At 38.0% G+C, this 11,680-nt stretch overlaps 2 long non-coding RNA genes across 4 annotated transcripts; one reads left to right on the top strand and one right to left on the bottom strand.

Moving 5' to 3' along the window:
- Positions 1 to 1,110: 1,110 nt before the first annotated feature.
- On the bottom strand, positions 1,111 to 11,162 carry LOC133706744 (uncharacterized). Of its 3 annotated transcripts, XR_009844705.1 has the most exons (4): positions 10,478 to 11,162; positions 10,254 to 10,390; positions 2,695 to 2,768; positions 1,111 to 1,453 (listed from the first exon to the last, which is right to left on the bottom strand). It is a non-coding gene; the product is annotated as an uncharacterized LOC133706744 (long non-coding RNA). The 3 variants fall into 3 exon arrangements; XR_009844704.1 differs by lacking the exon at positions 2,695 to 2,768; XR_009844703.1 differs by lacking the exons at positions 1,111 to 1,453; positions 2,695 to 2,768 and having other exon boundaries at positions 10,149 to 10,390.
- LOC133742185 (uncharacterized) lies at positions 8,065 to 9,105 on the top strand. Its single transcript, XR_009862403.1, has 3 exons — positions 8,065 to 8,351; positions 8,770 to 8,882; positions 8,972 to 9,105. It is a non-coding gene; the product is annotated as an uncharacterized LOC133742185 (long non-coding RNA).
- Positions 11,163 to 11,680: the final 518 nt, after the last annotated feature.

The following is an 11,680-nucleotide window of genomic DNA, read 5'->3' as shown; positions in this document are numbered from 1 at the left end:
GATTGATATGGGCTTGTTCTATCCCTACAGAGAGAAAAGAAATAATGGAAGTGTGGGATCGGACTCCACAAGGCAAAACGCCATCTTCCGTGCTCCTCCTCCCCTCCATCAAAATGACAACGATGTCTTGATAGGTTTTGTTGATGCAGGGTATCTCTCTGACCCTCACAAAGGTCGCTCCCAAACGGGTTATGTCTTTACCATGGGAAGCACTACGATATCTTGGAGGTTTACAAAGCAGACCATTGTTGCTACTTCCTCAAATCATGTAGAGATTATCGCTCTACATGAAGCCGTGCGAGAATGCATATGGCTAAGGTCTGTAGTTTGACACATTCGAGGAACTTGTGGTTTGAAGTCTACCACATATGAACCTACATGCATTTATGAAGATAATGCAGCTTGTATTGAGCAAATGAAGTTAGGTTTCATCAAGGGCGACAACACCAAGCATATATCACCTAAGTTCTTTTACAATCAGCAACAACAAACACTTCTAAATATTGAAGTGAATCAAATCCGTTCAGAGGATAATGTACCGGACTTGTTTACCAAGTCATTACCTAAATCCACCTTCGAGAAACATGTGAAGAGCATCGGATTAAGAAAGTTATCCGAACTCCCATAATTGTAGAAATCAGGGGGAGACCTGAAAATCAGGGGGAGGTATGATGTCTACATGTTCGATCTCGAAGAGTGAATGACGTGTTGTGCTCTTTTTGCCCTTCGACCAGGGTTATTTTTGTCCCACAGGGTTTTTGTTACCTGGCAAGGTTTTTAGTGAGGCAACTATCAAAGCGTCATCACCGAGTTTGAGCGGCACAAGGGGGAGTGTTAAAGGATGTCGACTACTCCACATTCACGCGCGTTATGCTCTTTTTCTCCTTCGACCAAGGTTGTTTTTTTTCTCACAGGGTTTTTATTACTTGGCAAGGTTTTTGACGAGACAACTTAGAAGCGCATAACAGAGGCAACACTATTGACATGGAATATCCAAGGGGGAGTGTTGTAAATGATAATGACTATTCAATTGCTTAATGTATGCGATTGACATACTTGTAATGTGCGATTGACAGACTCGTAATGTATGCGATTGATAGACTCGTAATGTGCGAGTGATTAGTATAGCTATTATGTATTGCCTTTTGTATACATGATGTAACCCTATATAAACCTTATGGTGAGATGAATACAATACAATACAATTTTTTCAATTCTCTACAACAAAGAGCAGAGCTGAATAGCTGCAAATTATGATAAGCCAATTGAGTAAAAAAAAAAAAAGCAAACCTTTCAATCCCTTCTTCATCTCTAGGATTTATTTGTCTCTACGCTTTCTTAGTTCACCAACAATGTCCAAAATAAGGGATCTGATGACCTTGCTGATGATGAACCCAACAACCAATCAAAATTGGAGAGTCTCCACAACATGAGCTTTATATGCCACTAACACCTGTAAAGACAACAAAAGAAATCAAATTATAATTACATTCACTGGATGACTTTTTCAAACTCATAAACAAAGAATTTCTTTATTAAAAAAAGAAGAAGCAAATTTGATTGCGGAGAAATCAATATGAAAGGTTTCAACTTCTCACACCTAAATGGCAATGTAGTTAACTCATACGGTTTACATTGCTTTTTTAAATGGTATGCTATCAAAGCTAAACATACGCACAATCATGGCCTTAAGAAACAAGCATCTAAGGCAAAACGCCATAACAAGTTCTGAACATACATGACAACCAAAATTACAATAGATAATGGTGACGGAAACTGAATATGTTAAACATCGACAAGCGTGGTCCGTGGCCCACCATTGTACCGATACTGTCCCAACTTAACCACCCAATAGGTGTTGGATTTTAATCACAAAAGGCCTCGATACAATTGGGTGAGATCCACCCACTTATAAGTTATATTTTATTTGTCACTTTTCCAATGTGGGATCTTTCCTCTCTAACACGCCCCCTCACGTGCAACCTAACTCTAGGTCTGCACGTGAAATTAATTAATCCAATTTTCAATGGAAATTGGGACACAAGTCTCATATCGGAGACTTGGTCGATACAATCCAAGGCCCACATTGGACACTTGGTAATTTCGATGGCAATACAGGGAACCCCAATTTGGGCTCATGATACGTGCCTACGTGGAGACGCAATTGGAGAAGGACCCGCTCTGATACCATGTTAAACAGCGACAAGCGTGGCCCGTGGCCCACCATTGTACCGATACTGTCCCAACTTAACCACCCAATAGGTGTTGGGTTTTAATCACAAAAGGCCTCGGTACAATTGGGTGAGATCCACCCACTTATAAGTTATATTTTATTTGTCACTTTTCCAATGTGGGATCTTTCCTCTCCAACAAAATAAGTGGGAACCAGAACACTTCTACTTGCCATATAAAACAATAAACCAGAACAACCCCTTGGCCTTGAATAAGATAAACATTAACCATTATGGCATGTATCAAAACATAATTAGGGACCAACAAGACTGAGAGAAGGTGTACTTAATCAATCAGTCATACTATAGTCATATACCAAATTGAGAGACAAAACTTATGAGTTCATTAGATATTCATGACTCAATTCGAGAACATGCAATCTATCATACAAAGTGCTATCATAATTGGTTGATATGATAGGATAAGCAGCAAGAATAAACCCACTGAGATGTAGATACTTACTGGAATATATGCTGGGAACAACTTTCATTATCACGAGTGAAAATTGACTGCCTAAGTTCATAAACATGCTTTCTCTGCACTTAAAAAAAGAAACTGAACAACTTCATGAGCAAGAAAGTGCTGAGATTAGAGAACTAGGGATTTTGGATTCTAGAAAGGGAGAGAGAGAGAGCAGAAAGCTAAAGAAAGAAGACGAAGACTTTTCTCATTAAGAATTGTACTGGGATCAATTACACAATGGTTAACACACTTGATTTTTATATATCACTAATAGTAACAGATTTGCTTACGTTGACTTTGACACTTGACTTTGACCAGTCGTATTATATATCCTACATCCCCCCTCAACCTGATGCTGGGAACCAAGCATGAGGTTGCTGCAGAGAGATTTGAACTGAGGAATCATTGCCAATCTTGACTTGGTCTCCATCAGTATAAGATGTCACATTGTTGAGGGTGTGAATATCTGAGGTCATGTGAGATGAGACTCCAGAATCAGTTATCCAGACTTCATGGGTAGGAGCAGTAGGATTGTGCTGAATGGAGGCAGTCATTGCTGTTTGTTGACCTTGAAGTGAAGCAAAGGATTGTCTCTGATTACAATCGACTGCAGAGTGGCCAGCCAAACCACACAGTTGACACTCAAGAACAGAAGAAAAAGTGCCAGAGCTATTGATCTTGCCAAGATGCCAGCAAGTTTGAGCAGAATGTCCTGGTGTTTCACAGATTTGGCAGACAATTCTAGGCCGGAAACCATTGTAACCATTGTTGTAATCCTGCTTGAATCCAAATTGCTTGTTGCCAAAGCCACCAGTACTGTAACCATTTTGAGACCCGTCGTGTAAACCAGAACCAACATTGTTGTTATTCCAATTTGGCCTAAAACCACCAGAGTTGACATTTCTGTTGTTGTAACCATTTTGACCTCCATAGTTGGTACCAAAGCCGCTGTTTGAGCCATTTCTTGGACCATTGTGAAAAGCAGCAGATCCATTTGGACCAACAGGAGTTGGCAAAAGTCCCTTAGACTCATTAGACTCAGCAAAAGATGAGTTCTTGGCAACCATAGCATTCATAGATGTCAAAGAAAGAGATTGCATCTTGGTTTCACACTCAATTTCAGATTCAGCAGCAAGCAAAAGAGATCTAAGCTCAGTCATAGAGATAGGAGCATGCTTAGCCTTAATCATCATTCTCACAGTACTAAACTCAGATGGTAATCCCTTAAGTATGAGTATCATAATATCTTCATCTGCAATCTTAACACCTATAGCTGAAAGCTGGTCCCTAGCATTCTTGACCCTAAGTAGATACTTGTCAACACTATCTGAACCTTTCTCAATAGATTGCAAATTGGATTTCAATTGGAGCACATTAGATCTAGACACAGTTGCATATCTATCTTTGAGAGTGGTCCATACCTCCAAGGCCGAGTTGCAGCCAACAACATGAGAGAGTGCTTCATGGGAGAGAGTAGCAGTAATCAGAGAGATGAGATTGCAATCTTGTTCAAGCCATTCTTCAAGATCCTCAGAGGGATTTGGTGTGAGATGACCATCATCAGAAATGGAGAACTGAGATGGGCAAGAGTGAGAGCCGTCCACAAACTTGAGGAGACCATGGCCACGAAGCAGAGAGTACATCTGAAAGTGCCATGTAGGATAGTTGTTGTCATCGAGCTTCACAGAGATTATACTAGACAGAGTAGCAAGAAGAGAAATCGTTGTAGCCACCATTGTTGCAGAAAGAAAGCTTGAATCTTGAAGATGAAATTGGAGGGATCGAAGAAGAAAAGACTGAGAGATCGAAGAAGAAGATTTGAAGAATCAGAAAAGAAATTCCATTGCTCTTGAATTTTGAGGAAGAACACTTGAATCTTGAAGAAACAGGAGAGATCGAAGAAGAAAGGACTGAGGGATCGAGGAAGAAGATTGAGGAAGAAAGGATTGGAGTAATTGCAGAGATGCTAGAAGAGAAATTCCATGGCTCTTGATACCATGCTGAGATTAGAGAACTAGGGATTTTGGATTCTAGAAAGGGAGAGAGAGAGAGAGCAGAAAGCTAAAGAAAGAAGATGAAGACTTTTCTCATTAAGAATTGTACTGGGATCAATTACACAATGGTTAACACACTTGATTTTTATATATCACTAATAGTAACAGATTTGCTTACGTTGACTTTGACACTTGACTTTGACCAGTCGTATTATATATCCTACAGAAAGCAAGACTTATAAATCTATTGATCCAATTTATAGATTTTCTCTCTTTTTTTCTCCTTCAATTTATGCTTAGCATACAAGATGCTTTATTTATAGAATGCTAACTAATTATATAGATCTCCCTGATTTAGTAGTTTTATCACTTAGTCAACATAACTGGTGGTTTCTCCTCAGGAAAGTAGAAGAATCACAAAGTCTATACTGCTGGCCAATGAAGAAAATCTCAAACCTAAATAACTGTGATTATAGTAAGCACATGCACTACACCAATTTCGGAATCAGACAACACATATCAGACGACAGCAAACATTTTAACTGTCGTATGAAATAATCAGATGACAGCAAGAATTTTTCTGTCGTCTTAATTCTCGAATCAAACGACAGTTGTTATATTGCTGTTGTGCAATTGTAAATCAGACAATGGTTGTTTTTCCGATGTTGTTTGAATCAATCAATTCAGACAACAGTTTTTACATTGATGTTGTTTAAGATTACAATAGTTGAAAAAAGATGTCGTCTGATTGTTTTTAATCACACAACAGTTATTATTTCTCTTAGTTTTCTATTGTGTAATTACTATTAATACAATTGTTAAAAAAGATGTTGTCTGATGGTTTTGATTCACACAACAGTTTTTTAGTTGTCTCTTGTGCCACTTTCTTTCGGACAATATACTTAAATTGATGTTGTGTGAGTTTTAGGGTTGATTGTGCTGGCGCGCACTTGTTGTATCAAACACTTTGTCAAATTTTCAATTTTCACTCTTTCCCTCCACCAATTTTACTTTTATATCGACTCATATTTAAAGGAACTCAACACACACACTTTCTCTCTCTTCCTCAGCCGCAAGCCCAATTCTCTCTTCTTTCCCCCTTCCACTTCTCTCTGGCCTCGCCGGAGACCACTATTTCTAGCCACCAGTTCACGACATCACCACCACCAATCAATTCAGGAACCAATTCCGATCAAAACCCAACGAGATCACTGTTATCCACCGGTGCCAGCCTCCTCACGCGACCATGAAAGTCGCGACGACGCTGGTCCCTAGCTCTCATCGAGATCCAGCTGTTTCCTCAACACACCTCCACCATTATTGTGCTCAGAGGAAGTCGGACATCAAAATCCAGAAGCCTCGCAGGTGACTCACTCTCGGAGGACCACGCATGTGCCATCGCCGGAACCCTAGACTCTGGGTTTCTCTGGTCTTCCTTCTCCAAATCGAATCAAGCTCTAATACCTACATGTATGCTTCTTATTCTTGTTCTATTTCCCCTAATTTTGGTATTGTTGCAAATCCAGACCACTTCATGATAATCAAAAACAGGATTTGAGGGGTTTATGATTCGTGCTTTTTGGGTGTTTGGTTAGTTTGGATTTGGGTATATGGATCTTGTTCAAAACCCAATTTTGATTGAAACTCTGCTTTGGTGGTATTACAGCTTTCCTTCTCATTCAGACCAAAATAGTTGACTTCTTTCGGATTCAGAGAAATGCAGAAGCTCCGGAGAAGATAAACCAAGGTAAAATCCGATAAGAAATTGAGTTATAAGGTTTAAATTCCCGTTCAATTTTTGGTGTATGTGAAAATATTTTTTTTATTATTTTTTTACGTATGTTTGGTGGGAGTATATACTAATGGGATAGTGTTGGTTCTGTTTTTGTTTGTAGATAATTGAAAGAGCGAAGGAGAGCGAGTGGTTTGGTGATGTCCAAGAAGAGAAGGAGAGTGTTGCCTTTTAGTCCCAGTGAAGATGCTGCAGTGAGATTGAAGCAAATGGCATCCCTGGCAACAGCTTTGACATCCACTGGAACTGATTTTAGTAATAACCTTAGTTATAGGCCTGGTATGGCACCAAGGGAGGCCAACTATCCAGATTATGGACAAGGAGGCGTGCAGGTAAATATGTTTCTCTTTAACTGCTAAGGACCGGAAAATTCCTTGTGTTTGGTGCATTCAGCTTAAATTCAGACTAGTCAATACTTGTCTATTAGGTGGATAATGCCTCAGTCAACTGTATAGGTGAACCCAAATTCCTAGCTGTAGTGAGTAGTATTATGGCTCGAACAATGTCTCTGTTTCTGTATGTAGACTTTCAACTTTCAAATTTACACTCATGTCGAAGCCGAGTACGCCAAGTCCTCATGCAAGAAATGCTCAGAACTGATTTAAAAGATAGCTCTGAGGCTGTGCTCCGTCACCAGAGACCCGCGTGGTTTTGACTCGACCAAGTGGCACCACTTGGGTTGCTTCACTTTTGGGTCCAAATCGGTTGCTTTGTTTGACAAGATTAAAGGGTTTCAGTCTAAAGGTATTGCAACTTGGGTTTTTTGTTTTCGGTAATTGGAAAGATAAAGGTTCTGTTTTGGATTATCCAAGAAAATGGATGTGGTAATCTTTTGTGGGAAATAGTTTTTGGATCTACATGTTACGTGAGCATCAACAACAATTTGAAAAGGACATTAATTGGATTCCTAGAATGCAGCACATTCATTGGAATGGGTACGTAAATAATGTCTTGATGTCATGTCCATATATGTAAGTCCTAGAATGTTTCGGTGGCTTGCCTGGGCATAATATGTTTTTGTTAGTTGAATTAGAGAACTTGTGTTGGTCAATAATACAGTCTTTTGTATGATCAAATTTAGTTGATATTCTATGAGACATACTCCCACCTGGTGGCTTGTCATAACATCATATCACTGAGCATCAACAGTTTAATGTTATTCACATGTTCATTCTGCCTACAAGATGATGGTCTGCATGATTTAAGTAAAATTGCTGCTTTTGATTTTGATGGATGTCTTGCAAATACTAATGTTAGAAGGTATGACCGACCAATATGATGTTTATGCACTTCAGTTTCTTTTGCAGTTATTCTTCTTCTCATTCTGTGGTGGAATAAACTCATCTCTAAATATTATGTTTAGTATAATGTAATGAAATGTGTATATGTACTTAAATTTTTGAAAGTAGATAATCAAAAGTTCCTAAAGTTCCATTTGTATTTTCCTAAAGTTCCATTCGTGTACTCTTTTATATCTTTATATTTTTCTTACATAGTCTATAAATCAAAAGTTGGGTAATCAATGTGGCTAACAAGAGCATTTCACAGGAAGATGGAGGGAAGAAGATAGAGTTGAAGCCTGGATTTCTAATGGAGTATGATGAGAGCGTATACCTCTGTCCTTTTTTATTTCTTCCAACTGCTTTTAATGGTTGTTTTCTATTATATTGTTGATACTGAATTACTGATAAAATATGAGTAGAAATTTCTCTTCTGCATTCCTTTAGAGCCATGGACGTAAAAATATATATATATTTTTCTTGGTCTCTTGGTCTCAACTTCTAATATTGATGACTTTGTCTATTCATTGTCTTATAAGTTGGAGCTGTAGTGGTCGGATTTGATCTATATGTCAACTACTTCAAAATTCAGTAAGTTCTTTCATTCATAAAATGTCAGTACAACTGTGTTGAATATATTGTACTTTGTCTTTTTGGTTACAAGTTACTGCAATTTTCTTTGGTAGCAGAATGAAAAGAATCATGCTCGATCCAGTACCATCTGTTATAGATTCTTTTTGTTTGGGAAGATCATTAGGACTGTGTTTTGCATATATTGAATTCGAGACAGCCAAATAGTTTAATTCAGTTTGCTTTCATTTTCTTCTCCAAATCATTTAACCATTCTAGTCTAAAATGTTGACTCAGAGTACTTGTACTATCTAGTCTTCATTCTCTTATTCTTTAAGTGCATGCTAGACTGGCTGGTGATAGATGAGATAACGGGCTTGGGTTTTTCTTCTCTTTTCAGTATACATCACTTGATCTAGTATTTCCCATCTTACTGCAGATACAAAGATGCTAGGAAGACTTCGTTTAAGTCCTTAACTCCATTAGAGTGTATGATGCAAGCTACCCAAAAACTCGGGAAGATCAGAAATGCTCAAGCTTCAATGAAATTTTGTACAGGGACTTTGACCTTTAGTATTTGATCATGATGCTCTCAATACCCTGACAGTTTATTAATTGCATCCAGTTTTCTTTCCTTGCAGTGATTTTGCTTACAACTATCTTAGTGGTACAATACCAAAGGAATGGGCTTCAAGCTTGCAGTGATTTTGCTTACAACTATCTTGGGAGATGGTGCAAATTGTATTCTTTTTTATTATCATGTAAAGCTCATGAAACTTGAAAGCCTATTAAGCTAATGAAATAGATATAGGCACTTGGGCAAGGTTAATTCTTGTGTAAATGTTGGGATGAATACTGCTGATGGAATGAAATGGTTTTTGGAATCAAGGATGTGTTGTTTAATTGTACAGAATGTATGTCTTCACTCCTATCTCAGACAATTCAATACCAATCAAAAACTATTGTCTAACAAATGGACATAAAGAAAAAAGAAAGAAAAAACTGTTGTCTGAAGCAATGACACACAATGGCTTTAATAGTTTTGTTGTTGTCTTGTTCAAAGTCAGTCAATAGTATTCAATTATTTTGCTGATCTACAAGCTTCCTTCAGACAACAGTTTTTTTACAAATCAATGCTCGTTACACGTCAACATTCTTCCAGGGTTTGTCAACTGAAATTACTTTGCACAAGAGTTAAGGTACCAATTGTTGTTGTTCTTCGTGGTATTCAGACAACAGACAGTATAGTAGTCGCTGTTGTAGTAAACTTTATCAGACGACAGTTTTCTGGTATTGTCTGATTCATGTATCAGACGGCATTGAGATAGACAACAACAAACTCTATACTCAGACGACAGTGAAAAACTGTCGTCTGATTGAAAAATTGGTGTAGTGATGGTACTCCAAAAAAAGATATTATTTCCAATCGTACTTCCAATACTTCATCAAACTCAACCAAGCACTTTCTTCAAATATCTGATTTTATTATAAAACTGATATAACAACAAGAAGTGAGAGTTTAACCTAAACCTTGTTTCTGCTCCATATATGACAAAACTTGCAGGCTTGTCATGTTAGAGATATATTGTGGAATTGATCATGTTATATTGCAGCTTTTTAACATCTTGCAAAGTTATAAGCCACAACTCACAAGTATGTCATATTACTTAAGGTAGAAAGAGTAGAAGGAATGGGCCCTTCAAAGCCACTCTCTTGCATCTCTCTAGCAAAAATATTTTGTAGCAATTAAGATTACACATGAAATATTTGTATACAATTAAAAACCATAGCAGAAAATTAAAGATCTCTTACACAGAATCACTTCAAACACTTAAAACCATATGCATTTTGATACAAAAATGTATATGAACTTATACACAAAATTGGGTCACATAGAAACTGAAAGAGCAGTAGTAAAAGTACCAAGTTGGCTTCAAATTAGCAGCAATGAACAACCAATATCCAGTAGTTTTAAGAATCAAAGCATTCTTTGGTCCCAGTTTCCTAACCACCGGAGACAAGTAAAAAATCCCAAGCGACGTTGTTTCCAAATCCTCCTCCTGACATCAAAACCCACATCATTTTCACTACAAATCAATCAAAATGTTTTCCAATTCACCCCTTAAATTCAAAAAGCCAAAACTCACAGAAACACAAAGATGATAATATGAACATCTCTGGTATGACTCCTTCCCTCCTCGACAGCAAATCGTCGATGACGACAAGAGGCACTATATGATGAGCACAACGCTGTAGTCCTTCTTATCACTAGCCCAGCACAGCGTCGCCTCGTCGGTGCAGTACAGCACGTTCGCCTCCGCCATCTCGGACACCTTCATGTTCTGCATCTCTTCAATTGATCCTAGTTTAAATCTAAGAGCGAGGAGGAGAGAGAAAGTGGATCTGGGGCACTCTATCTCCTCTGTCGCTAAAGAGGAAGATGAACAATCTAAGAGAACAGAACACTAAGAACCCTAAATCTAAGAGAAAGGTAGAGATAGATGGGGAACCAGAATCAAAATCTAACTTCGGTCTTGGTTTCCTGATTATCTTGGAGGGCGACTCTGTTCATCCTCGGCCATTAGATTGAGATTGAAAATTTAGGGTTAAGGGTACAAAAGGAGAAAGGGAAAATTAAAATTGGAAGAGAGAGAGATGAGAATGGTGGTTGGCAGAGCTATAGAGAAATCGAAGAAGAGATTTCGGTGCTAGGTGATTCAAAGACATCGATTTCAAAGAATAGAGTAAGGATTTAGGGAGTGATTGAGGGGAAAAATAGAGAGGCTGTCGAGTCGAAGAATAGAGAGACTGTCTAAGTTTGTCTAAAATGTGGAGTAGTGGATGACTTATCCTTTTTTTTTTTTAAAGTCTCTGAGACAACGTATAGTTAAAGATCTGTTGTATGAATGTAAAAAAATTTTGACAAACAAGGGGAGGGAAATTTTGCCGCCTGCGCCTATGTAGGTTTCATTTGAGTGAAACTCTGCCGCCCACAATTTTGTTCCTTGTTCAGACAACAGAAATATAACAATCTGTCGTACAAATTTGTGCATCTTGCACTAGGTACACGTAGTAGGATTTCTCAAAGTTCATACAACATTTTGTTACACAACAGATAATAAAAAAATGTTGTGTGGATAGCTCAAATTCCATTTTGGTGAGCTTGTTCTTGGAGAGAATTATGTGCCTATTTCCCTCCATTATAGACCTCCCATTTACACAATAGAAACTTCTTAACTCAGTTGTGCAATATCTTCCTTAAAAAAAGGTTTTCAATTTGCTTACATTCACACAATAGAAATAGATTTAATAGATTTTGTACTATTAAGTACAAAATCTATTGCTATGCC

Source organism: Rosa rugosa, chromosome 4 (assembly GCF_958449725.1).
Source record: "Rosa rugosa chromosome 4, drRosRugo1.1, whole genome shotgun sequence".
In the NCBI taxonomy this organism is placed as follows: Eukaryota; Viridiplantae; Streptophyta; class Magnoliopsida; order Rosales; family Rosaceae; genus Rosa; species Rosa rugosa.
This window is presented reverse-complemented; position numbering and strand designations above follow the sequence as displayed.